Genomic DNA, 26,077 nt, shown 5'->3' on the forward strand with positions numbered 1-26,077 from the left:
GGGGCTTTGTGTGGTATCAGCCAATGGGAAGGAGCGGGGGGCGGAGCTTCGTGAGGACATGGGGCAGCGCGCGGCGGTGAGCGCGGGAAGGGGACCCCGAAACCCACCGGAAATACCCGAACCCCAACCGGAAGTACCCGAACCCCAACCGGAAGTACCCGATCCCTTCCGGAAATACCCGAACCCACAAACCCGGAAGTTCCCGAGTTCACCCGAGGGTGGGGGGATGGGTGGGGTATGGGGCGGCTATAGGGCGGCTATGGGGTCTCTATGGAACCCTATGGGGTCTCTATGGGGTCCCTATGGGGCAGCTATGGGGCGGCTAAGGGGTCTCTATGGGGTCCCTATGGGTCTCAATGGATCTCAATGGAACCCTATGGGGTCTCTATGGGGCGGCTATGGGGTCTCTATGGGGTCCCTATGGGGTACCTATGGGTCTCAATGGAACCCTATGGGGTCTCTATGGGGCGGCTATGGGGTCTCTATGGAACCCTATGGGGTCTCTATGGGGCAGCTATGGGGTCTCTATGGGGTCCCTATGGGGTCCCTATGGGTCTCAATGGAACCCTATGGGGTCTCTATGGGGTCCCTATGGGGTCCCTATGGGGTCTCTATGGGTCTCAATGGAACCCTATGGGGTCTCTATGGGGTCCCTATGGGGCAGCTATGGGGCGGCTATGGGGTCTCTATGGGGTCCCTATGGGTCTCAATGGACCTCAGTGGAACCTTATGGGGTCTCTATGGGGCAGCTATGGGGTCCATATGGGTCTCAATGGAACCCTATGGGTCTCTATGGGGTCTTTATGGGGTCTCTAAGGGGTCCCTATGGGGCCCCTATGGGGTCTCTGTGGGTCTCAATGGATCCCTATGGGGTCTCTATGGGGCGGCTATGGGGTCTCTATGGGGTCCCTATGGGTCTCAATGGATCTCAATGGAACCCTATGGGGTCTCTATGGGGCGGCTGTGGGGTCTCTATGGGGTCCCTATGGGGCGGCTATGGGGTCTCAATGGAACCCTATGGGGCAGCTATGGGGCGGCTATGGGGTCTCTATGGAACCCTATGGGGTCTCTATAGGGCGGCTATAGGGCTGTTATGGGGTCCCTATGGGTCTCAATGGAACCCTATGGGGTCTCTATGGGGTCCCTATGGGGTCTCTATGGGGCAGCTATGGGGCTGTGGTGGGGGTCCCTATGGGGTGGGGCTATAGGGCGGCTATGGGGTCTCTATGGGGTCCCTATGAGTCTCAATGGATCTCAATGGAACCCTATGGGGTCTCTATGGGGCAGCTATGGGGTCTCTATAGGGTCCCTATGGGTCTCAATGGAACCCTATGGGGTCTCTATTGGGCTGCTATGGGGTCTCTATGGAACCCTATGGGGTCTCTATAGGGCGGCTATAGGGCTGTTATGGGGTCCCTATGGGTCTCAATGGAACCCTATGGGGTCTCTATGGGGTCCCTATGGGGTCTCTATGGGGCGGCTGTGGGGTCTCTATGGAACCCTATGGGGTCTCTATGGGGCGGCTATGGGGTCTCTATGGGGTCCCTATGGGTCTCAATGGAACCCTATGGGGTCTCTATGGGGCGGCTATGGGGTCTCTATGGGGTCCCTATGGGTCTCAATGGAACCCTATGGGGTCTCTATGGGGCAGCTATGGGGTCTCTATGGGGTCCCTATGGGGTCCCTATGGGTCTCAATGGAACCCTATGGGGTCTCTATGGGGTCCCTATGGGGTCCCTATGGGGTCTCTATAGGGTCTCTATGGGGTCCCTATGAGTCTCAATGGATCTCAATGGAACCCTATGGGGTCTCTATGGGGCAGCTATGGGGTCTCAATGGAACCCTATGGGGTCTCTATGGGGCGGCTGTGGGGTCTCTATGGAACCCTATGGGGTCTCTATGGGGCAGCTATGGGGTCTCAATGGAACCCTATGGGGCAGCTATGGGGCGGCTATGGGGTCTCTATGGAACCCTATGGGGTCTCTATAGGGCGGCTATAGGGCTGTTATGGGGTCCCTATGGGTCTCAATGGAACCCTATGGGGTCTCTATGGGGTCCCTATGGGGTCTCTATGGGGCAGCTATGGGGCTGTGGTGGGGGTCCCTATGGGGTGGGGCTATAGGGCGGCTATGGGGTCTCTATGGGGTCCCTATGAGTCTCAATGGATCTCAATGGAACCCTATGGGGTCTCTATGGGGCAGCTATGGGGTCTCTATAGGGTCCCTATGGGTCTCAATGGAACCCTATGGGGTCTCTATTGGGCTGCTATGGGGTCTCTATGGAACCCTATGGGGTCTCTATAGGGCGGCTATAGGGCTGTTATGGGGTCCCTATGGGTCTCAATGGAACCCTATGGGGTCTCTATGGGGTCCCTATGGGGTCTCTATGGGGCGGCTGTGGGGTCTCTATGGAACCCTATGGGGTCTCTATGGGGCGGCTATGGGGTCTCTATGGGGTCCCTATGGGTCTCAATGGAACCCTATGGGGTCTCTATGGGGCGGCTATGGGGTCTCTATGGGGTCCCTATGGGTCTCAATGGAACCCTATGGGGTCTCTATGGGGCAGCTATGGGGTCTCTATGGGGTCCCTATGGGGTCCCTATGGGTCTCAATGGAACCCTATGGGGTCTCTATGGGGTCCCTATGGGGTCCCTATGGGGTCTCTATAGGGTCTCTATGGGGTCCCTATGAGTCTCAATGGATCTCAATGGAACCCTATGGGGTCTCTATGGGGCAGCTATGGGGTCTCAATGGAACCCTATGGGGTCTCTATGGGGCGGCTGTGGGGTCTCTATGGAACCCTATGGGGTCTCTATGGGGCAGCTATGGGGTCTCTATGGAACCCTATGGGGTCTCTATGGGGCAGCTATGGGGTCTCTATGGGGTCCCTATGGGTCTCAATGGATCTCAATGGAACCCTATGGGGTCTCTATGGGGCAGCTATGGGGTCTCTATGGAACCCTATGGGGTCTCTATGGGGTCCCTATGGGGTCCCTATGGGGTCTCTATAGGGCATCTATGGGGTCCCTATGGGTCTCAATGGATCTCAATGGAACCCTATGGGGTCTCTATGGGGCAGCTATGGGGTCTCTATGGGGTCCCTATGGGGTCCCTATGGGTCTCAATGGAACCCTATGGGGTCTCTATGGGGTCCCTATGGGGTCCCTATGGGGTCTCTATAGGGTCTCTATGGGGTCCCTATGAGTCTCAATGGATCTCTATGGAACCCTATGGGGTCTCTATGGGGCAGCTATGGGGTCTCTATGGAACCCTATGGGGTCTCTATAGGGCGGCTGTGGGGTCTCTATGGAACCCTATGGGGTCTCTATAGGGCGGCTATAGGGCTGTTATGGGGTCCCTATGGGTCTCAATGGAACCCTATGGGGTCTATGGGGCGGCTATGGGGTCTCTATGGAACCCTATGGGGTCTCTATGGGGCGGCTATGGGGTCTCTATGGAACCCTATGGGGTCTCTATGGGGCGGCTGTGGGGTCTCTATGGAACCCTATGGGGTCTCTATGGGGCGGCTATAGGGCTGTTATGGGGTCCCTATGGGTCTCAATGGAACCCTATGGGGTCTCTATGCGGCGGCTGTGGGGTCTCTATGGAACCCTATGGGGCAGCTATGGGGCGGCTATGGGGTCTCTATGGGGTCCCTATGGGTCTCAATAGAACCCTATGGGGTCTCTATGGGGTCCCTATGGGGTCCCTATGGGGTCTCTATAGGGTCTCTATGGGGTCCCTATGAGTCTCAATGGATCTCAATGGAACCCTATGGGGTCTCTATGGAACCCTATGGGGTCTCTATGGGGCGGCTGTGGGGTCTCTATGGAACCCTATGGGGTCTCTATGGGGCGGCTATAGGGCTGTTATGGGGTCCCTATGGGTCTCAATGGAACCCTATGGGGTCTCTATGGGGCGGCTATGGGGTCTCTATGGAACCCTATGGGGTCTCTATGGGGCGGCTATGGGGTCTCTATGGAACCCTATGGGGTCTCTATGGGGCGGCTATAGGGCTGTTATGGGGTCCCTATGGGTCTCAATGGAACCCTATGGGGTCTCTATGGGGCGGCTATGGGGTCTCTATGGGGTCCCTATGGGTCTCAATGGATCTCAATGGAACCCTATGGGGTCTCTATGGGGCGGCTATGGGGTCTCTATGGGGTCCCTATGGGGTCCCTATGGGTCTCAATGGAACCCTATGGGGTCTCTATGGGGTCCCTATGGGGTCCCTATGGGGTCTCTATAGGGTCTCTATGGGGTCCCTATGAGTCTCAATGGATCTCAATGGAACCCTATGGGGTCTCTATGGGGCGGCTATGGGGTCTCTATGGAACCCTATGGGGTCTCTATAGGGCGGCTGTGGGGTCTCTATGGAACCCTATGGGGTCTCTATAGGGCGGCTATAGGGCTGTTATGGGGTCCCTATGGGTCTCAATGGAACCCTATGGGGTCTCTATGGGGTCCCTATGGGGTCTCTATGGGGCAGCTATGGGGCTGTGGTGGGGGTCCCTATGGGGTGGGGCTATAGGGCGGCTATGGGGTCTCTATGGGGTCCCTATGAGTCTCAATGGATCTCAATGGATCCCTATGGGGTCTCTATGGGGCAGCTATGGGGTCTCTATAGGGTCCCTATGGGTCTCAATGGAACCCTATGGGGTCTCTATTGGGCTGCTATGGGGTCTCTATGGAACCCTATGGGGTCTCTATAGGGCGGCTATAGGGCAGCTATGGGGTCCCTATGGGTCTCAATGGAACCCTATGGGGTCTCTATGGGGCGGCTATGGGGTCTCTATGGAACCCTATGGGGTCTCTATGGGGCGGCTGTGGGGTCTCTATGGAACCCTATGGGGTCTCTATGGGGCGGCTATGGGGTCTCTATGGAACCCTATGGGGTCTCTATAGGGCGGCTATAGGGCTGTTATGGGGTCCCTATGGGTCTCAATGGAACCCTATGGGGTCTCTATGGGGCGGCTATGGGGTCTCTATGGAACCCTATGGGGTCTCTATGGGGCGGCTATGGGGTCTCTATGGAACCCTATGGGGTCTCTATGGGGCGGCTATAGGGCTGTTATGGGGTCCCTATGGGTCTCAATGGAACCCTATGGGGTCTCTATGGGGCGGCTATGGGGTCTCTATGGGGTCCCTATGGGTCTCAATGGATCTCAATGGAACCCTATGGGGTCTCTATGGGGCGGCTGTGGGGTCTCTATGGAACCCTATGGGGTCTCTATGGGGCAGCTATGGGGTCTCTATGGGGTCCCTATGGGGTCCCTATGGGTCTCAATGGAACCCTATGGGGTCTCTATGGGGTCCCTATGGGGTCCCTATGGGGTCTCTATAGGGTCTCTATGGGGTCCCTATGGGGTCTCTATAGGGTCTCTATGGGGTCCCTATGAGTCTCAATGGATCTCAATGGAACCCTATGGGGTCTCTATGGGGCGGCTATGGGGTCTCTATGGAACCCTATGGGGTCTCTATGGGGCGGCTATAGGGCTGTTATGGGGTCCCTATGGGTCTCAATGGAACCCTATGGGGTCTCTATGGGGCGGCTATGGGGTCTCTATGGAACCCTATGGGGTCTCTATGGGGCGGCTATGGGGTCTCTATGGAACCCTATGGGGTCTCTATGGGGCGGCTATAGGGCTGTTATGGGGTCCCTATGGGTCTCAATGGAACCCTATGGGGTCTCTATGGGGCGGCTATGGGGTCTCTATGGGGTCCCTATGGGTCTCAATGGATCTCAATGGAACCCTATGGGGTCTCTATGGGGCGGCTATGGGGTCTCTATGGGGTCCCTATGGGGTCCCTATGGGTCTCAATGGAACCCTATGGGGTCTCTATAGGGTCTCTATGGGGTCCCTATGGGGTCTCTATAGGGTCTCTATGGGGTCCCTATGAGTCTCAATGGATCTCAATGGAACCCTATGGGGTCTCTATGGGGCGGCTATGGGGTCTCTATGGAACCCTATGGGGTCTCTATAGGGCGGCTGTGGGGTCTCTATGGAACCCTATGGGGTCTCTATAGGGCGGCTATAGGGCTGTTATGGGGTCCCTATGGGTCTCAATGGAACCCTATGGGGTCTCTATGGGGTCCCTATGGGGTCTCTATGGGGCAGCTATGGGGCTGTGGTGGGGGTCCCTATGGGGTGGGGCTATAGGGCGGCTATGGGGTCTCTATGGGGTCCCTATGAGTCTCAATGGATCTCAATGGATCCCTATGGGGTCTCTATGGGGCAGCTATGGGGTCTCTATAGGGTCCCTATGGGTCTCAATGGAACCCTATGGGGTCTCTATTGGGCTGCTATGGGGTCTCTATGGAACCCTATGGGGTCTCTATAGGGCGGCTATAGGGCAGCTATGGGGTCCCTATGGGTCTCAATGGAACCCTATGGGGTCTCTATGGGGCGGCTATGGGGTCTCTATGGAACCCTATGGGGTCTCTATGGGGCGGCTATAGGGCTGTTATGGGGTCCCTATGGGTCTCAATGGAACCCTATGGGGTCTCTATGGGGCGGCTATGGGGTCTCTATGGGGTCCCTATGGGTCTCAATGGAACCCTATGGGGTCTCTATGGGGTCCCTATGGGGTCCCTATGGGGTCTCTATAGGGTCTCTATGGGGTCCCTATGAGTCTCAATGGATCTCAATGGAACCCTATGGGGTCTCTATGGGGCGGCTATGGGGTCTCTATGGGGTCCCTATGGGGTCCCTATGGGTCTCAATGGAACCCTATGGGGCAGCTATGGGGCGGCTATGGGGTCTCTATGGGGTCCCTATGGGTCTCAATGGAACCCTATGGGGTCTCTATGGGGCGGCTATGGGGTCTCTATGGGGTCCCTATGGGTCTCAATGGATCTCAATGGAACCCTATGGGGTCTCTATAGGGCGGCTATAGGGCTGTTATGGGGTCCCTATGGGTCTCAATGGAACCCTATGGGGTCTCTATGGGGTCCCTATGGGGTCCCTATGGGGTCTCTATGGGGCAGCTATGGGGCTGTGGTGGGGGTCCCTATGGGGTGGGGCTAAAGGGCGGCTATGGGGTCTCTATGGGGTCCCTATGAGTCTCAATGGATCTCAATGGATCCCTATGGGGTCTCTATGGGGCAGCTATGGGGTCTCTATAGGGTCCCTATGGGTCTCAATGGAACCCTATGGGGTCTCTATTGGGCTGCTATGGGGTCTCTATGGAACCCTATGGGGTCTCTATAGGGCGGCTATAGGGCAGCTATGGGGTCCCTATGGGTCTCAATGGAACCCTATGGGGTCTCTATTGGGCTGCTATGGGGTCTCTATGGAACCCTATGGGGTCTCTATGGGGCAGCTATGGGGTCTCTATGGAACCCTATGGGGTCTCTATGGGGCAGCTATGGGGTCTCTATGGAACCCTATGGGGTCTCTATAGGGCGGCTATAGGGCTGTTATGGGGTCCCTATGGGTCTCAATGGAACCCTATGGGGTCTCTATGGGGCGGCTATGGGGTCTCTATGGGGTCCCTATGGGTCTCAATGGAACCCTATGGGGCAGCTATGGGGCGGCTATGGGGTCTCTATGGGGTCCCTATGGGTCTCAATGGAACCCTATGGGGTCTCTATGGGGCGGCTATGGGGTCTCTATGGGGTCCCTATGGGTCTCAATGGAACCCTATGGGGCAGCTATGGGGCGGCTATGGGGTCTCTATGGGGTCCCTATGGGTCTCAATGGAACCCTATGGGGTCTCTATGGGGCGGCTATGGGGTCTCTATGGGGTCCCTATGGGTCTCAATGGAACCCTATGGGGTCTCTATGGGGCGGCTATGGGGTCTCTATGGGGTCCCTATGGGTCTCAATGGACCTCAGTGGAACCTTATGGGGTCTCTATGGGGCAGCTATGGGGTCCATATGGGTCTCAATGGAACCCTATGGGTCTCTATGGGGTCTTTATGGGGTCTCTAAGGGGTCCCTATGGGGCCCCTATGGGGTCTCTGTGGGTCTCAGTGGAACCCTATGGGGTCTCTATGGGGCAGCTATGGGGTCTCTATGGGGTCCCTGTGGGGTCCCTATGGGTCTCAATGGAAACCTATGGGGTCTCTATGGGGCAGCTATGGGGTCTCAATGGATCTCAATGGAACCCTATGGGGTCTCTATGGGGTCTCTATGGGGTCCCTATGGGGTCCCTATGGGTCTCAATGGAACCCTATGGGGCAGCTATGGGGTCTCTATGGGGTCTCTATGGGTCTCAATGGAACCCTATGGGGTCTGTATGGGGCGGCTATGGGGTCTCTAAGGGGTCTCTATGGGATCCATATGGGTCTGAATGGATCTCAGTGGAACCCTATGGGGTCTCTATGGGGCAGCTATGGGGTCCCTATGGGGTCCCTATGGGGTCTCTATGGGGTCCCTATGGGTCTCAGTGTATTTCAATGGAACCCTATGGGTCTCTATGGGGTCTCTATGGGTCTCTATGGGGTCTCTATGGGGTCCCTATGGGTCTCAATGGATCTCAATGGAACCCTATGGGGTCTCTATGGGTCTCTATGGTTTTCAATGGAACGCTATGGGGACTCTTATGGGGCAGCTATGGGGCTGTGGTGGGGGTCCCTATGGGGTGGGGCTATAGGGCGGCTATGGGGCTGCTATAGGGCGGCTATGGGGTCTCTATGGGGCCCCTATGGTGTCCCTATGGGTCTCAATGGAACCCTATGGGGTCTCTATGGGGCGGCTATGGGGTCTCTATGGGGCCCCTATGGGTCTCAATGGAACCCTATGGGGCAGCTATGGGGCAGCTATGGGGTCCCTATGGGTCTCAATGGATCTCAATGGAACCCTATGGGGTCTCTATGGGGCGGCTATGGGGTCTCTATGGGGTCCCTATGGGTCTCAATGGAACCCTATGGGGTCTCTATGGGGCGGCTATGGGGTCTCTATGGAACCCTATGGGGTCTCTATGGGGCGGCTGTGGGGTCTCTATGGAACCCTATGGGGTCTCTATGGGGCGGCTATGGGGTCTCTATGGGGTCCCTATGGGGTCCCTATGGGTCTCAATGGAACCCTATGGGGCAGCTATGGGGCGGCTATGGGGTCCCTATGGGGTCCCTATGGGGTCCCTATGGGTCTCAATGGAACCCTATGGGGTCCCTATGGGGCGGCTATGGGGTCTCTATGGAACCCTATGGGGTCTCTATGGGGTCCCTATGGGGCAGCTATGGGGCGGCTATGGGGTCTCTATGGGGTCTCTATGGGGTCCCTATGGGTCTCAATGGAACCCTATGGGGCAGCTATGGGGCGGCTATGGGGTCTCTATGGGGTCCCTATGGGTCTCAATAGAACCCTATGGGGTCTCTATGGGGTCCCTATGGGGTCCCTATGGGGTCTCTATAGGGTCTCTATGGGGTCCCTATGAGTCTCAATGGATCTCAATGGAACCCTATGGGGTCTCTATGGAACCCTATGGGGTCTCTATGGGGCGGCTGTGGGGTCTCTATGGAACCCTATGGGGTCTCTATGGGGCGGCTATAGGGCTGTTATGGGGTCCCTATGGGTCTCAATGGAACCCTATGGGGTCTCTATGGGGCGGCTATGGGGTCTCTATGGAACCCTATGGGGTCTCTATGGGGCGGCTATGGGGTCTCTATGGAACCCTATGGGGTCTCTATGGGGCGGCTATAGGGCTGTTATGGGGTCCCTATGGGTCTCAATGGAACCCTATGGGGTCTCTATGGGGCGGCTATGGGGTCTCTATGGGGTCCCTATGGGTCTCAATGGATCTCAATGGAACCCTATGGGGTCTCTATGGGGCGGCTATGGGGTCTCTATGGGGTCCCTATGGGGTCCCTATGGGTCTCAATGGAACCCTATGGGGTCTCTATGGGGTCCCTATGGGGTCCCTATGGGGTCTCTATAGGGTCTCTATGGGGTCCCTATGAGTCTCAATGGATCTCAATGGAACCCTATGGGGTCTCTATGGGGCGGCTATGGGGTCTCTATGGAACCCTATGGGGTCTCTATAGGGCGGCTGTGGGGTCTCTATGGAACCCTATGGGGTCTCTATAGGGCGGCTATAGGGCTGTTATGGGGTCCCTATGGGTCTCAATGGAACCCTATGGGGTCTCTATGGGGTCCCTATGGGGTCTCTATGGGGCAGCTATGGGGCTGTGGTGGGGGTCCCTATGGGGTGGGGCTATAGGGCGGCTATGGGGTCTCTATGGGGTCCCTATGAGTCTCAATGGATCTCAATGGATCCCTATGGGGTCTCTATGGGGCAGCTATGGGGTCTCTATAGGGTCCCTATGGGTCTCAATGGAACCCTATGGGGTCTCTATTGGGCTGCTATGGGGTCTCTATGGAACCCTATGGGGTCTCTATAGGGCGGCTATAGGGCAGCTATGGGGTCCCTATGGGTCTCAATGGAACCCTATGGGGTCTCTATGGGGCGGCTATGGGGTCTCTATGGAACCCTATGGGGTCTCTATGGGGCGGCTGTGGGGTCTCTATGGAACCCTATGGGGTCTCTATGGGGCGGCTATGGGGTCTCAATGGATCTCAATGGAACCCTATGGGGTCTCTATGGGGTCTCTATGGGGTCCCTATGGGGTCCCTATGGGTCTCAATGGAACCCTATGGGGCAGCTATGGGGTCTCTATGGGGTCTCTATGGGTCTCAATGGAACCCTATGGGGTCTGTATGGGGCGGCTATGGGGTCTCTAAGGGGTCTCTATGGGATCCATATGGGTCTGAATGGATCTCAGTGGAACCCTATGGGGTCTCTATGGGGCAGCTATGGGGTCCCTATGGGGTCCCTATGGGGTCTCTATGGGGTCCCTATGGGTCTCAGTGTATTTCAATGGAACCCTATGGGTCTCTATGGGGTCTCTATGGGTCTCTATGGGGTCTCTATGGGGTCCCTATGGGTCTCAATGGATCTCAATGGAACCCTATGGGGTCTCTATGGGTCTCTATGGTTTTCAATGGAACGCTATGGGGACTCTTATGGGGCAGCTATGGGGCTGTGGTGGGGGTCCCTATGGGGTGGGGCTATAGGGCGGCTATGGGGCTGCTATAGGGCGGCTATGGGGTCTCTATGGGGCCCCTATGGTGTCCCTATGGGTCTCAATGGAACCCTATGGGGTCTCTATGGGGCGGCTATGGGGTCTCTATGGGGCCCCTATGGGTCTCAATGGAACCCTATGGGGCAGCTATGGGGCAGCTATGGGGTCCCTATGGGTCTCAATGGATCTCAATGGAACCCTATGGGGTCTCTATGGGGCGGCTATGGGGTCTCTATGGGGTCCCTATGGGTCTCAATGGAACCCTATGGGGTCTCTATGGGGCGGCTATGGGGTCTCTATGGAACCCTATGGGGTCTCTATGGGGCGGCTGTGGGGTCTCTATGGAACCCTATGGGGTCTCTATGGGGCGGCTATGGGGTCTCTATGGGGTCCCTATGGGGTCCCTATGGGTCTCAATGGAACCCTATGGGGCAGCTATGGGGCGGCTATGGGGTCCCTATGGGGTCCCTATGGGGTCCCTATGGGTCTCAATGGAACCCTATGGGGTCCCTATGGGGCGGCTATGGGGTCTCTATGGAACCCTATGGGGTCTCTATGGGGTCCCTATGGGGCAGCTATGGGGCGGCTATGGGGTCTCTATGGGGTCTCTATGGGGTCCCTATGGGTCTCAATGGAACCCTATGGGGCAGCTATGGGGCGGCTATGGGGTCTCTATGGGGTCCCTATGGGTCTCAATAGAACCCTATGGGGTCTCTATGGGGTCCCTATGGGGTCCCTATGGGGTCTCTATAGGGTCTCTATGGGGTCCCTATGAGTCTCAATGGATCTCAATGGAACCCTATGGGGTCTCTATGGAACCCTATGGGGTCTCTATGGGGCGGCTGTGGGGTCTCTATGGAACCCTATGGGGTCTCTATGGGGCGGCTATAGGGCTGTTATGGGGTCCCTATGGGTCTCAATGGAACCCTATGGGGTCTCTATGGGGCGGCTATGGGGTCTCTATGGAACCCTATGGGGTCTCTATGGGGCGGCTATGGGGTCTCTATGGAACCCTATGGGGTCTCTATGGGGCGGCTATAGGGCTGTTATGGGGTCCCTATGGGTCTCAATGGAACCCTATGGGGTCTCTATGGGGCGGCTATGGGGTCTCTATGGGGTCCCTATGGGTCTCAATGGATCTCAATGGAACCCTATGGGGTCTCTATGGGGCGGCTATGGGGTCTCTATGGGGTCCCTATGGGGTCCCTATGGGTCTCAATGGAACCCTATGGGGTCTCTATGGGGTCCCTATGGGGTCCCTATGGGGTCTCTATAGGGTCTCTATGGGGTCCCTATGAGTCTCAATGGATCTCAATGGAACCCTATGGGGTCTCTATGGGGCGGCTATGGGGTCTCTATGGAACCCTATGGGGTCTCTATAGGGCGGCTGTGGGGTCTCTATGGAACCCTATGGGGTCTCTATAGGGCGGCTATAGGGCTGTTATGGGGTCCCTATGGGTCTCAATGGAACCCTATGGGGTCTCTATGGGGTCCCTATGGGGTCTCTATGGGGCAGCTATGGGGCTGTGGTGGGGGTCCCTATGGGGTGGGGCTATAGGGCGGCTATGGGGTCTCTATGGGGTCCCTATGAGTCTCAATGGATCTCAATGGATCCCTATGGGGTCTCTATGGGGCAGCTATGGGGTCTCTATAGGGTCCCTATGGGTCTCAATGGAACCCTATGGGGTCTCTATTGGGCTGCTATGGGGTCTCTATGGAACCCTATGGGGTCTCTATAGGGCGGCTATAGGGCAGCTATGGGGTCCCTATGGGTCTCAATGGAACCCTATGGGGTCTCTATGGGGCGGCTATGGGGTCTCTATGGAACCCTATGGGGTCTCTATGGGGCGGCTGTGGGGTCTCTATGGAACCCTATGGGGTCTCTATGGGGCGGCTATGGGGTCTCTATGGAACCCTATGGGGTCTCTATAGGGCGGCTATAGGGCTGTTATGGGGTCCCTATGGGTCTCAATGGAACCCTATGGGGTCTCTATGGGGCGGCTATGGGGTCTCTATGGAACCCTATGGGGTCTCTATGGGGCGGCTATGGGGTCTCTATGGAACCCTATGGGGTCTCTATGGGGCGGCTATAGGGCTGTTATGGGGTCCCTATGGGTCTCAATGGAACCCTATGGGGTCTCTATGGGGCGGCTATGGGGTCTCTATGGGGTCCCTATGGGTCTCAATGGATCTCAATGGAACCCTATGGGGTCTCTATGGGGCGGCTGTGGGGTCTCTATGGAACCCTATGGGGTCTCTATGGGGCAGCTATGGGGTCTCTATGGGGTCCCTATGGGGTCCCTATGGGTCTCAATGGAACCCTATGGGGTCTCTATGGGGTCCCTATGGGGTCCCTATGGGGTCTCTATAGGGTCTCTATGGGGTCCCTATGGGGTCTCTATAGGGTCTCTATGGGGTCCCTATGAGTCTCAATGGATCTCAATGGAACCCTATGGGGTCTCTATGGGGCGGCTATGGGGTCTCTATGGAACCCTATGGGGTCTCTATGGGGCGGCTATAGGGCTGTTATGGGGTCCCTATGGGTCTCAATGGAACCCTATGGGGTCTCTATGGGGCGGCTATGGGGTCTCTATGGAACCCTATGGGGTCTCTATGGGGCGGCTATGGGGTCTCTATGGAACCCTATGGGGTCTCTATGGGGCGGCTATAGGGCTGTTATGGGGTCCCTATGGGTCTCAATGGAACCCTATGGGGTCTCTATGGGGCGGCTATGGGGTCTCTATGGGGTCCCTATGGGTCTCAATGGATCTCAATGGAACCCTATGGGGTCTCTATGGGGCGGCTATGGGGTCTCTATGGGGTCCCTATGGGGTCCCTATGGGTCTCAATGGAACCCTATGGGGTCTCTATAGGGTCTCTATGGGGTCCCTATGGGGTCTCTATAGGGTCTCTATGGGGTCCCTATGAGTCTCAATGGATCTCAATGGAACCCTATGGGGTCTCTATGGGGCGGCTATGGGGTCTCTATGGAACCCTATGGGGTCTCTATAGGGCGGCTGTGGGGTCTCTATGGAACCCTATGGGGTCTCTATAGGGCGGCTATAGGGCTGTTATGGGGTCCCTATGGGTCTCAATGGAACCCTATGGGGTCTCTATGGGGTCCCTATGGGGTCTCTATGGGGCAGCTATGGGGCTGTGGTGGGGGTCCCTATGGGGTGGGGCTATAGGGCGGCTATGGGGTCTCTATGGGGTCCCTATGAGTCTCAATGGATCTCAATGGATCCCTATGGGGTCTCTATGGGGCAGCTATGGGGTCTCTATAGGGTCCCTATGGGTCTCAATGGAACCCTATGGGGTCTCTATTGGGCTGCTATGGGGTCTCTATGGAACCCTATGGGGTCTCTATAGGGCGGCTATAGGGCAGCTATGGGGTCCCTATGGGTCTCAATGGAACCCTATGGGGTCTCTATGGGGCGGCTATGGGGTCTCTATGGAACCCTATGGGGTCTCTATGGGGCGGCTATAGGGCTGTTATGGGGTCCCTATGGGTCTCAATGGAACCCTATGGGGTCTCTATGGGGCGGCTATGGGGTCTCTATGGGGTCCCTATGGGTCTCAATGGAACCCTATGGGGTCTCTATGGGGTCCCTATGGGGTCCCTATGGGGTCTCTATAGGGTCTCTATGGGGTCCCTATGAGTCTCAATGGATCTCAATGGAACCCTATGGGGTCTCTATGGGGCGGCTATGGGGTCTCTATGGGGTCCCTATGGGGTCCCTATGGGTCTCAATGGAACCCTATGGGGCAGCTATGGGGCGGCTATGGGGTCTCTATGGGGTCCCTATGGGTCTCAATGGAACCCTATGGGGTCTCTATGGGGCGGCTATGGGGTCTCTATGGGGTCCCTATGGGTCTCAATGGATCTCAATGGAACCCTATGGGGTCTCTATAGGGCGGCTATAGGGCTGTTATGGGGTCCCTATGGGTCTCAATGGAACCCTATGGGGTCTCTATGGGGTCCCTATGGGGTCCCTATGGGGTCTCTATGGGGCAGCTATGGGGCTGTGGTGGGGGTCCCTATGGGGTGGGGCTAAAGGGCGGCTATGGGGTCTCTATGGGGTCCCTATGAGTCTCAATGGATCTCAATGGATCCCTATGGGGTCTCTATGGGGCAGCTATGGGGTCTCTATAGGGTCCCTATGGGTCTCAATGGAACCCTATGGGGTCTCTATTGGGCTGCTATGGGGTCTCTATGGAACCCTATGGGGTCTCTATAGGGCGGCTATAGGGCAGCTATGGGGTCCCTATGGGTCTCAATGGAACCCTATGGGGTCTCTATTGGGCTGCTATGGGGTCTCTATGGAACCCTATGGGGTCTCTATGGGGCAGCTATGGGGTCTCTATGGAACCCTATGGGGTCTCTATGGGGCAGCTATGGGGTCTCTATGGAACCCTATGGGGTCTCTATAGGGCGGCTATAGGGCTGTTATGGGGTCCCTATGGGTCTCAATGGAACCCTATGGGGTCTCTATGGGGCGGCTATGGGGTCTCTATGGGGTCCCTATGGGTCTCAATGGAACCCTATGGGGCAGCTATGGGGCGGCTATGGGGTCTCTATGGGGTCCCTATGGGTCTCAATGGAACCCTATGGGGTCTCTATGGGGCGGCTATGGGGTCTCTATGGGGTCCCTATGGGTCTCAATGGAACCCTATGGGGCAGCTATGGGGCGGCTATGGGGTCTCTATGGGGTCCCTATGGGTCTCAATGGAACCCTATGGGGTCTCTATGGGGCGGCTATGGGGTCTCTATGGGGTCCCTATGGGTCTCAATGGAACCCTATGGGGTCTCTATGGGGCGGCTATGGGGTCTCTATGGGGTCTCTATGGGTCTCAATAGAACCCTATGGGGTCTCTATGGGGTCCCTATGGGTCTCAATGGACCTCAGTGGAACCTTATGGGGTCTCTATGGGGCAGCTATGGGGTCCATATGGGTCTCAATGGAACCCTATGGGTCTCTATGGGGTCTTTATGGGGTCTCTAAGGGGTCCCTATGGGGCCCCTATGGGGTCTCTGTGGGTCTCAGTGGAACCCTATGGGGTCTCTATGGGGCAGCTATGGGGTCTCTATGGGGTCCCTGTGGGGTCCCTATGGGTCTCAATGGAAACCTATGGGGTCTCTATGGGGCAGCTATGGGGTCTCAATGGATCTCAATGGAACCCTATGGGGTCTCTATGGGGTCTCTATGGGGTCCCTATGGGGTCCCTATGGGTCTCAATGGAACCCTATGGGGCAGCTATGGGGTCTCTATGGGGTCTCTATGGGTCTCAATGGAACCCTATGGGGTCTGTATGGGGCGGCTATGGGGTCTCTAAGGGGTCTCTATGGGATCCATATGGGTCTGAATGGATCTCAGTGGAACCCTATGGGGTCTCTATGGGGCAGCTATGGGGTCCCTATGGGGTCCCTATGGGGTCTCTATGGGGTCCCTATGGGTCTCAGTGTATTTCAATGGAACCCTATGGGTCTCTATGGGGTCTCTATGGGTCTCTATGGGGTCTCTATGGGGTCCCTATGGGTCTCAATGGATCTCAATGGAACCCTATGGGGTCTCTATGGGTCTCTATGGTTTTCAATGGAACGCTATGGGGACTCTTATGGGGCAGCTATGGGGCTGTGGTGGGGGTCCCTATGGGGTGGGGCTATAGGGCGGCTATGGGGCTGCTATAGGGCGGCTATGGGGTCTCTATGGGGCCCCTATGGTGTCCCTATGGGTCTCAATGGAACCCTATGGGGTCTCTATGGGGCGGCTATGGGGTCTCTATGGGGCCCCTATGGGTCTCAATGGAACCCTATGGGGCAGCTATGGGGCAGCTATGGGGTCCCTATGGGTCTCAATGGATCTCAATGGAACCCTATGGGGTCTCTATGGGGCGGCTATGGGGTCTCTATGGGGTCCCTATGGGTCTCAATGGAACCCTATGGGGTCTCTATGGGGCGGCTATGGGGTCTCTATGGAACCCTATGGGGTCTCTATGGGGCGGCTGTGGGGTCTCTATGGAACCCTATGGGGTCTCTATGGGGCGGCTATGGGGTCTCTATGGGGTCCCTATGGGGTCCCTATGGGTCTCAATGGAACCCTATGGGGCAGCTATGGGGCGGCTATGGGGTCCCTATGGGGTCCCTATGGGGTCCCTATGGGTCTCAATGGAACCCTATGGGGTCCCTATGGGGCGGCTATGGGGTCTCTATGGAACCCTATGGGGTCTCTATGGGGTCCCTATGGGGCAGCTATGGGGCGGCTATGGGGTCTCTATGGGGTCTCTATGGGGTCCCTATGGGTCTCAATGGAACCCTATGGGGCAGCTATGGGGCGGCTATGGGGTCTCTATGGGGTCCCTATGGGTCTCAATGGAACCCTATGGGGTCTCTATGGGGCAGCTATGGGGTCCCTATGGGTCTCAATGGAACCCTATGGGGTCTCCTATGGGGCAGCTATGGGGTCCCTATGGGTCTCAATGGATCTCAATGGAACCCTATGGGGTCTCTATGGGGCTGCTATGGGGCTGTTGTGGGGTGAGACAGTAGGGCTGGTTATGGGGCAGCTATGGGGCAGCTTATGGGGCATCTATGGGGCTGCCTGTAGGGCTGGCTATGGGGCAGTTATGGGGTTTCCTATAGGGCTGGCTATGGGGCAGCTATGAAGCTGCTTATGGGGCAGCTATGGGGCTGCCTGTAGGGCTGCCTTTAGGGCTGGCTATGGGGCAGCTATGGGGCTGCCTTTAGGGCTGGCTATGGGGCAGCTATGGGGCTGCCTTTAGGGCTGGCTATGGGGCAGCTATGGGGCTGCCTGTAGGGCTGGCTATGGGGCTGCCTGTAGGGCTGCCTTTAGGGCTGGCTATGGGGCTGCCTGTAGGGCTGCCTTTAGGGCTGGCTATGGGGCAGCTATGGGGCTGCCTTTAGGGCTGGCTATGGGGCAGCTATGGGGCTGCCTGTAGGGCTGGCTTTGCTATGGGGCAGAGCTATGGGGTGGCTGTGGGATGAGCTCTGAGACTGCTGTGGGGCGGCTATGGGGCTGTCAGCTATGGGGCAGGGCTGTTGGGACCCTATGGGTCCATCTATGTGTCCATCTATGGGTCCATCTATGGGTCCATCTATGGGTCCATCTATGGGTCCATCTATGGGTCCATCTATGTGTCCATCTATGGGTCCATCTATGGGTCCATCTATGGGTCCCGCTATGGGTCCATCTATGGGTCCCACTATGGGTCCATCTATGGGTCCCACTATGGGTCCATCTATGGGTCCATCTATGGGTCCTGCTATGGGTCCATCTATGGGTCCATCTATGTGTCCATCTATGGGTCCATCTATGGGTCCATCTATGGGTCGCGCTATGGGTCCATCTATGGGTCCATCTATGGGTCCCGCTATGGGTCCATCTATGGGTCCATCTATGTGTCCATCTATGGGTCCATCTATGTGTCCATCTATGGGTCCATCTATGGGTCCATCTATGGGTCGCGCTATGGGTCCATCTATGGGTCCATCTATGGGTCCCGCTATGGGTCCATCTATGGGTCCATCTATGTGTCCATCTATGGGTCCATCTATGGGTCCATCTATGGGTCCCGCTATGGGTCCATCTGTGGGTCCATCTATGGGTCCATCTATGGGTCCATCTATGGGTCCCGCTATGGGTCCATCTATGGGTCCATCTATGGGTCCATCTATGGGTCCCGCTATGGGTCCATCTATGTGTCCATCTATGGGTCCCGCTATGGGTCCATCTATGGGTCCATCTATGGGTCCATCTATGGGTCCATCTATGGGTCCCACTATGGGTCCATCTATGGGTCCCGCTATGGGTCCATCTATGTGTCCATCTATGGGTCCATCTATGGGTCCATCTATGGGTCCATCTATGGGTCCATCTATGTGTCCATCTATGTGTCCATCTATGGGTCCATCTATGGGTCCATCTATGGGTCCATCTATGGGTCCCGCTATGGGTCCATCTATGGGTCCATCTATGTGTCCATCTATGGGTCCATCTATGGGTCCATCTATGGGTCCATCTATGGGTCCATCTATGGGGTGTGTTGGTCCCCTATATCTGTTCCCATTATCCCCTATACGTTCCCATTATCCCCTATACGTTCCCATTATCCCCTATACGTTCCCATTATCCCCTATATCTGTTCCCATTATCCCCTATACGTTCCATTATCCCCTATATCTGTTCCCATTATCCCCTATACGTTCCATTATCCCTATATCTGTTTCCATTATCCCCTATACGTTCCCATTATCCCCTATATGTTCCCATTATCCCCTATATCTGTTCCCATTATCCCCTATTCCAGGTGCTCCGATGGCGCCCCCCAGTGGCCGAAGTGACGCAGCGCAGCGGGAGGAGACGCTATGGCAGGTATATGGGTCTCTATGGGTCTCTATGGGTCCCTATGGGTCTCTATGGGTCTCTATGGGTCCCTATGGGTCTCTATGGGTCTCTATGGGTCTCTATGGGTCTCTGTGGGTCTCTATGGGTTTCTATGGGTCTCTATGGGTTTCTATGGGTCTCTATGGGTTTCTATGGGTCTCTATTGGTCCCTATGGGTCTCTATGGGTCCCTATGGGTCCCTATGGGTCTCTATGGGTCCCTATGGGTCTCTATGTGTCTCTATGTGTCTCTATGGGTCTCTATGGGTCTCTATGGGTCTCTATGGGTCCCTATGGGTCCCTATGGGTCTCTATTGGTCCCTATGGGTCTCTATGGGTCTCTATGGGTTTCTATGGGTCTCTATTAGTCCCTATGGGTCTCTATGGGTCTCTATGGGTCTCTATGGGTTTCTATGGGTCTCTATTAATCCCTATGGGTCTCTATGGGTCTCTATGGGTCTCTATGGGTCTCTATTAGTCCCTATGGGTCTCTATGTAGGTCTCTATGGGACTCTATGGGTCTCTATGGTCTCTATGGGTCTCTATGGGTCCCTATGGGTCCCTATGGGTCTCTATGGGTCCCTATGGGTCTCTATGGGTCCCTATGGGTCTCTATGGGTTTCTATGGGTCTCTATGGGTCCCTATGGGTCCCTATGGGTCTCTATGGGTCCCTATGGGTCCCTATGTGTCTCTATGGGTCTCTATGGGCCTCTATTGGTCCCTATGGGTCCCTGTGGGTCCCTATGGGTCTCTATGGGTCTCTATGGGTCTCTATGGGTCCCTATGAGTCTCTATGGGTTTCTATGTGTCTCTTTGGGTCCCTATGGGTCCCTATGGGTCTCTATGGGTTCCTATGGGTCCCTATGGGTCCCTATGTGTCGCTATGGGTCTCTGTGAGTCTCTATGGGTCTCTATGTGTCTCTATGGGTCCCTATAGGTCCCTATGGGTCCCTATGGGTCTCTATGGGTCTCTATGGGTCCCTATGGGTCTCTATGGGTCTCTATGGGTCCCTATGGGTCTCTATGGGTCTCTATGGGGTCCCTATGGGTCCCTATGGGTCTCTATGGGTCTCTATGGGTCCCTATGGGTCCCTATGGGTCCCTATGGGTCCCTATGTGCCCCTATGGGTTCCTATGGGTCCCTATGGGTCCCTATGTGTCGCTATGGGTCTCTGTGGGTCTCTATGTGTCTCTATGGGTCTCTATGGGTCGCTATGGGTCGCTATGGGTCTCTGTGGGCCTCTATTGGTCCCTATGGGTCCCTATGGGTCCCTATGGGTCCCTATGGGTCCCTATGGGTCTCTATGGGTCTCTATGGGTCCCTATGGGTCTCTATGGGTCTCTATGGGTCCCTATGGGTCTCTATGGGTCTCTATGGGGTCCCTATGGGTCCCTATGGGTCTCTATGGGTCTCTATGGGTCCCTATGGGTCCCTATGGGTCCCTATGGGTCCCTATGTGCCCCTATGGGTTCCTATGGGTCCCTATGGGTCCCTATGTGTCGCTATGGGTCTCTGTGGGTCTCTATGTGTCTCTATGGGTCTCTATGGGTCGCTATGGGTCGCTATGGGTCTCTGTGGGCCTCTATTGGTCCCTATGGGTCCCTATGGGTCCCTATGGGTCCCTATGGGTCCCTATGGGTCTCTATGGGTCTCTATGGGTCCCTATGGGTCCCTATGGGTCTCTATGGGTCCCTATGGGTCTCTATGGATCTCTATGGGTCCATTTGTGTCTCTATGGGTCCGTATGGGTCTCTATGGGTCCGTATGGGTCTCTATGGGTCCCTATGGGTCTCTATGGGTCCCTATGGGTCCCTGTGGGTCCCTATGGGTCTCTATGGGTCCCTATGTGTCTCTATGGGTCCCTATGGGTCCCTATGGGTTCCTATGGGTCTCTATGGGTCTCTATGGGTCCCTATGGGTCTCTATGGGTCTCTATGGGTCTTTATGGGTCCCTATGGGTCCCTATGGGTCCCTATGGGTCTCTATGGGTCTCTATGGGTCCCTATGGGTCCCTATGTGTCTCTATGGGTCCCTATGGGTCCCTATGGGTCCCTATGGGTCTCTATGGGTCTCTATGGGTCCCTATGGGTCCCTATGTGTCTCTATGGGTCCCTATGGGTCCCTATGGGTCCCTATGTGTCTCTATGGGTCCCTATGGGTCCCTATGTGTCTCTATGGGTCCCTATGGGTCCCTATGTGTCTCTATGGGTCCCTATGGGTCCCTATGGGTCTCTATGGGTCCCTATGTGTCTCTATGGGTCCCTATGGGTCCCTATGGGTCTCTATGGGTCTCTATGGGTCCCTATGGGTCCCTATGGGTCTCTATGGGTCCCTATGGGTCTCTATGGGTCCCTATGGGTCTCTATGGGCCTCTATTGGTCCCTATGGGTCCCTGTGGGTCCCTATGGGTCTCTATGGGTCCCTATGGGTCCCTATGGGTGTCTATGGGTCCCTATGGGTCTCTATGGGTCCCTATGGGTCTCTATGGGTCTCTATGGGTCCCGATGGGTCCCTATGTGTCTCTATGGGTCTCTATGGGTCCCTATGGGTCTCTATGGGTCTCTATGGGTCTCTATGGGTCTCTATGGGTCCCTATGGGTCCCTATGTGTCTCTATGTGTCTCTATGGGTCTCTATGGGTCTCTATGGGTCTCTATGGGTCCCTATGGGTCCCTATGGGTCCCTATGGGTCCCTATGGGTCTCTATGGGTCTCTATGGGTCCCTATGGGTCCCTATGGGTCCCTATGGGTCTCTATGGGTCTCTATGTGTCTCCAGGCTCCCCGTGCTCCTCCCTCTGTTCCTGGCTGTTCCCGCCGGCTGTTACTTCGGATCCTCCCCCCCCCGACGACGGAGGATGCGGCTGATCATGGGGGGGGTGGGGAGGTTCACCAGGTGGGTTATATGGGGTTATATGGGGTTATATGGGGTTATATGGGGTTATATGGGGTTATATGGGGTTATATGGGGTTATATGGGGTTCTATGGGGTTATATGGGGTTATATGGGGTTATATGGGGTTATATGGGGTTATATGGGTTATATGGGGTTATATGGGGTTATATGGGGTTATATGGGATCTATGGGGTTATATGGGGTTATATGGGGTTATATGGGGTTATATGGGGTTATATGGGGTTATATGGGTTATATGGGGTTATATGGGGTTATATGGGGTTATATGGGATCTATGGGGTTATATGGGGTTATATGGGGTTATATGGGGTTATATGGGGTTATATGGGGTTATATGGGGTTCTATGGGGTTATATGGGGTTATATGGGGGGATATGGGTTTATATGGGGTTATATGGGGTTATATGGGTTATATGGGGTTATATGGGGTTATATGGGGTTATATGGGGTTATATGGGGTTATATGGGGTTATATGGGGGTATATGGGGTTATATGGGGTTATATGGGGTTATATGGGGTTATATGGGGTTATATGGGGTTATATGGGGTTATATGGGGTTATATGGGGTTATATGGGTTATATGGGGTTATATGGGGTTATATGGGATCTATGGGGTTATATGGGGTTATATGGGGTATATGGGATTATATGGGGTTATATGGGTTATATGGGGTTATATGGGGTTATATGGGGTTATATGGGGTTATATGGGGTTATATGGGGATATATGGGGTTATATGGGGTATATGGGATCTATGGGGTTATATGGGGTTATATGGGATCTATGGGGTTATATGGGGTTATATGGGGTATATGGGGTTATATGGGGTTATATGGGGTTATATGGGATCTATGGGGTTATATGGGGTTATATGGGATCTATGGGGTTATATGGGGTTATATGGGGTATATGGGGTTATATGGGGTTATATGGGGTTATATGGGATCTATGGGGTTATATGGGGTTATATGGGGTTATATGGGTTATATGGGGTTATATGGGATCTATGGGGTTCTATGGGGTTCTATGGGGTTATATGGGGTTATATGGGGTTATATGGGGTTATATAGGGTTACATGGGGTCATATGGGGTTCTATGGGTTCTATGGGGCTCTATGGGGCTGTGTGTGCCCCACAGGTCGCTGTCGGTCGGGATGTGGATCTCCATCGATTACTGGTGGACCCAACACGTGGAGCTGTGGGGCGTCGAGGAGGTGGGGGGGGGGACGGAGGGAGGGGGGTGGGAGTGGGGTTGGGGTGGGCTCCATGGGGTCTATGGGGTCTGAATGGGCCCTATGGGGCTGTATGGGGTCTGTATGTGACCTATGGGTCCCTATGGGGTCTGTATGTGCCGTATGGGTCCCTATGGGGTCTGTGTGTGTCCTATGGGGCTCTATGGGGCACTATGGGGTCTGTATGTGCCCTATGGGCTCTATGGGGCTCTATGGGGTCTGTATGTGCCCTATGGGCTCTATGGGGCTCTATGGGGTCTGTATGTGCCCTATGGGCTCTATGGGGCTCTATGGGGTCTGTATGTGCCCTATGGGCTCTATGGGGCTCTATGGGGTCTGTATGTGCCCTATGGGCTCTATGTATCTATATGGGGTCTGTATGTGCCCTATGGGCTCTATGTATCTATATGGGGTCTGTATGTGCCCTATGGGCTCTATGGGGCACTATGGGGTCTGTATGTGCCCTATGGGCTCTATGTATCTATATGGGGTCTGTATGTGCCCTATGGGCTCTATGGGGCACTATGGGGTCTGTATGTGCCCTATGGGCTCTATGGGGCACTATGGGGTCTGTATGTGCCCTATGGGCTCTATGGGGCTCTATGGGGTCTGTATGTGCCCTATGGGCTCTATGGGTCCCTATGGGGTCTGTACGTGCCCTATGGGTCCGTATGGGGTCTGTGTGTGTCCTATGGGGCTCTATGGGGCACTATGGGGTCTGTATGTGCCCTATGGGCTCTATGTATCTATATGGGGTCTGTATGTGCCCTATGGGCTCTATGTATCTATATGGGGTCTGTATGTGCCCTATGGGCTCTATGGGGTCTGTATGTGCCCTATGGGGTCTGTATGTGCCCTATGGGCTCCATGGGCCTCTATGGGTCCCTATGGGGTCTGTACGTGCCCTATATGCTCTATGGATCCCTATAGGGTCTTTATGGCTCTATGGGGCTCTATAGGTCCCTATGGTGTCTGTATGTGCCCTATATGCCCTATGTATCCCTATGGGGTCTGTACGTGCCCTATGGGTCACTATGGGGTTTGTATGTGCCCTATATGCCCTATGGATCCCTATGGGGTTTGTATGTGCCCTATATGCCCTATGGATCCCTATGGGGTCCGTATGTGCCCTATATGCTCTGTGGGGTCTGTACGTGCCCTATGGGTCACTATGGGGTCTGTATGTGCTCTATATGCTCTATGTGTTCCTATGGGGTCTGTATGTACCCTATGGGTTCTATGGGATCTGTATGTGCCCTATATGCCCTATGTGTCCCTATGGGGTCTGTATGTACCCTATGGTTCCCTATGGGTCTGTATGTGCCCTATGGGGCTCTATAGGTTCCTATGGGTTCTGTACGTGCCCTATACCCCCTATGGATCCCTATAGGGTCTGTATGTGCCCTATGGTTCCCTATGGGTCTGTATGTACCCTATGGTTCCATATGGGTCTGTATGTGCCCTATGGGGCTCTATAGGTTCCTATGGGTTCTGTACGTGCCCTATACACCCTATGGATCCCTATAGGGTCTGTATGTGCCCTATGGGGCTCTATAGGTTCCTATGGGTTCTGTACGTGCCCTATACACCCTATGGGTCCCTATAGGGTCTCTATGGGCTCTTTGGGGCTCTATAGGTCCCTATGGGGTTTTTATGTGCCCTATGGGTCCCTATGGGGTCTGTATGTACCCTATGGGCTCTATGGGTACCTATGGGTACCTATGGGTCCCTATGGGGTCTGTATGTGCCCTATATGCCCTATGGGTCTGTATGGGGTCTGTATGTGCCCTATGGGTCCCTATGGGGTCTGTATGTGCCCTATATGCCCTATGGATCCCTATAGGGTCTCTATGGGGCTCTATAGGTCCCTATAGGGTCTGTATGTGCCCTATGGGTACCTATGGGGTCTGTATGTGCCCTATGGTTCCCTATGGGTCTGTATGTGCCCTATGGGGCTCTATAGGTCCCTATAGGGTCTGTATGTGCCCTATGGTTCCCTATGGGTCTGTATGTGCCCTATGGGGCTCTATAGGTCCCTATAGGGTCTATACGTGCCCTATACCCCCTATGGATCCCTATAGGGTCTCTGTCTGTCTATAGGGCAGCGCAGCGTTCGAGGCGGCGATGTCGCGGTGCCACGAGCGCGGTGCGGAGCGTCTCCTGCAGGGGGCGCTACGGAACGGGGGGCTGTGCCCTATGGGCTCTATGGGGCTCTATGGGGCTCTATGGGGTCTGTATGTGCCCTATGGGGCTCTATAGGTCCCTATAAGGTCTATATGTGCCCTATACGCCCTATGGGTCCCTATAGGGTCTCTATGGGGCTCTATAGGTCCCTATGGGGACTATATGTGCCCTATACCCCCTATGGGTCCCTATAGGGTCTCTATGGGCTCTATGGGGCTCTATAGGTCCCTATGGGGTTTTTATGTGCCCTATGGGTCCCTATGGGGTCTGTATGTGCCCTATGGGCTCTATGGGGCTCTATGGGTACCTATGGGTC

The 26,077-nt window shown here is 55.3% G+C and overlaps 1 long non-coding RNA gene across 1 annotated transcript; it reads left to right on the forward strand.

Moving 5' to 3' along the window:
- Window positions 1-25,773, forward strand: LOC146751075 (uncharacterized). Its single transcript, XR_014941941.1, has 5 exons — window positions 1-76; window positions 19,351-19,415; window positions 22,205-22,321; window positions 23,484-23,559; window positions 25,678-25,773. It is a non-coding gene; the product is annotated as an uncharacterized LOC146751075 (long non-coding RNA).
- Window positions 25,774-26,077: the final 304 nt, after the last annotated feature.

The sequence above is a fragment of the Coturnix japonica genome, unplaced genomic scaffold (assembly GCF_054131305.1).
Source record: "Coturnix japonica strain WE unplaced genomic scaffold, WE-NBRP24 Scf150, whole genome shotgun sequence".
In the NCBI taxonomy this organism is placed as follows: Eukaryota; Metazoa; Chordata; class Aves; order Galliformes; family Phasianidae; genus Coturnix; species Coturnix japonica.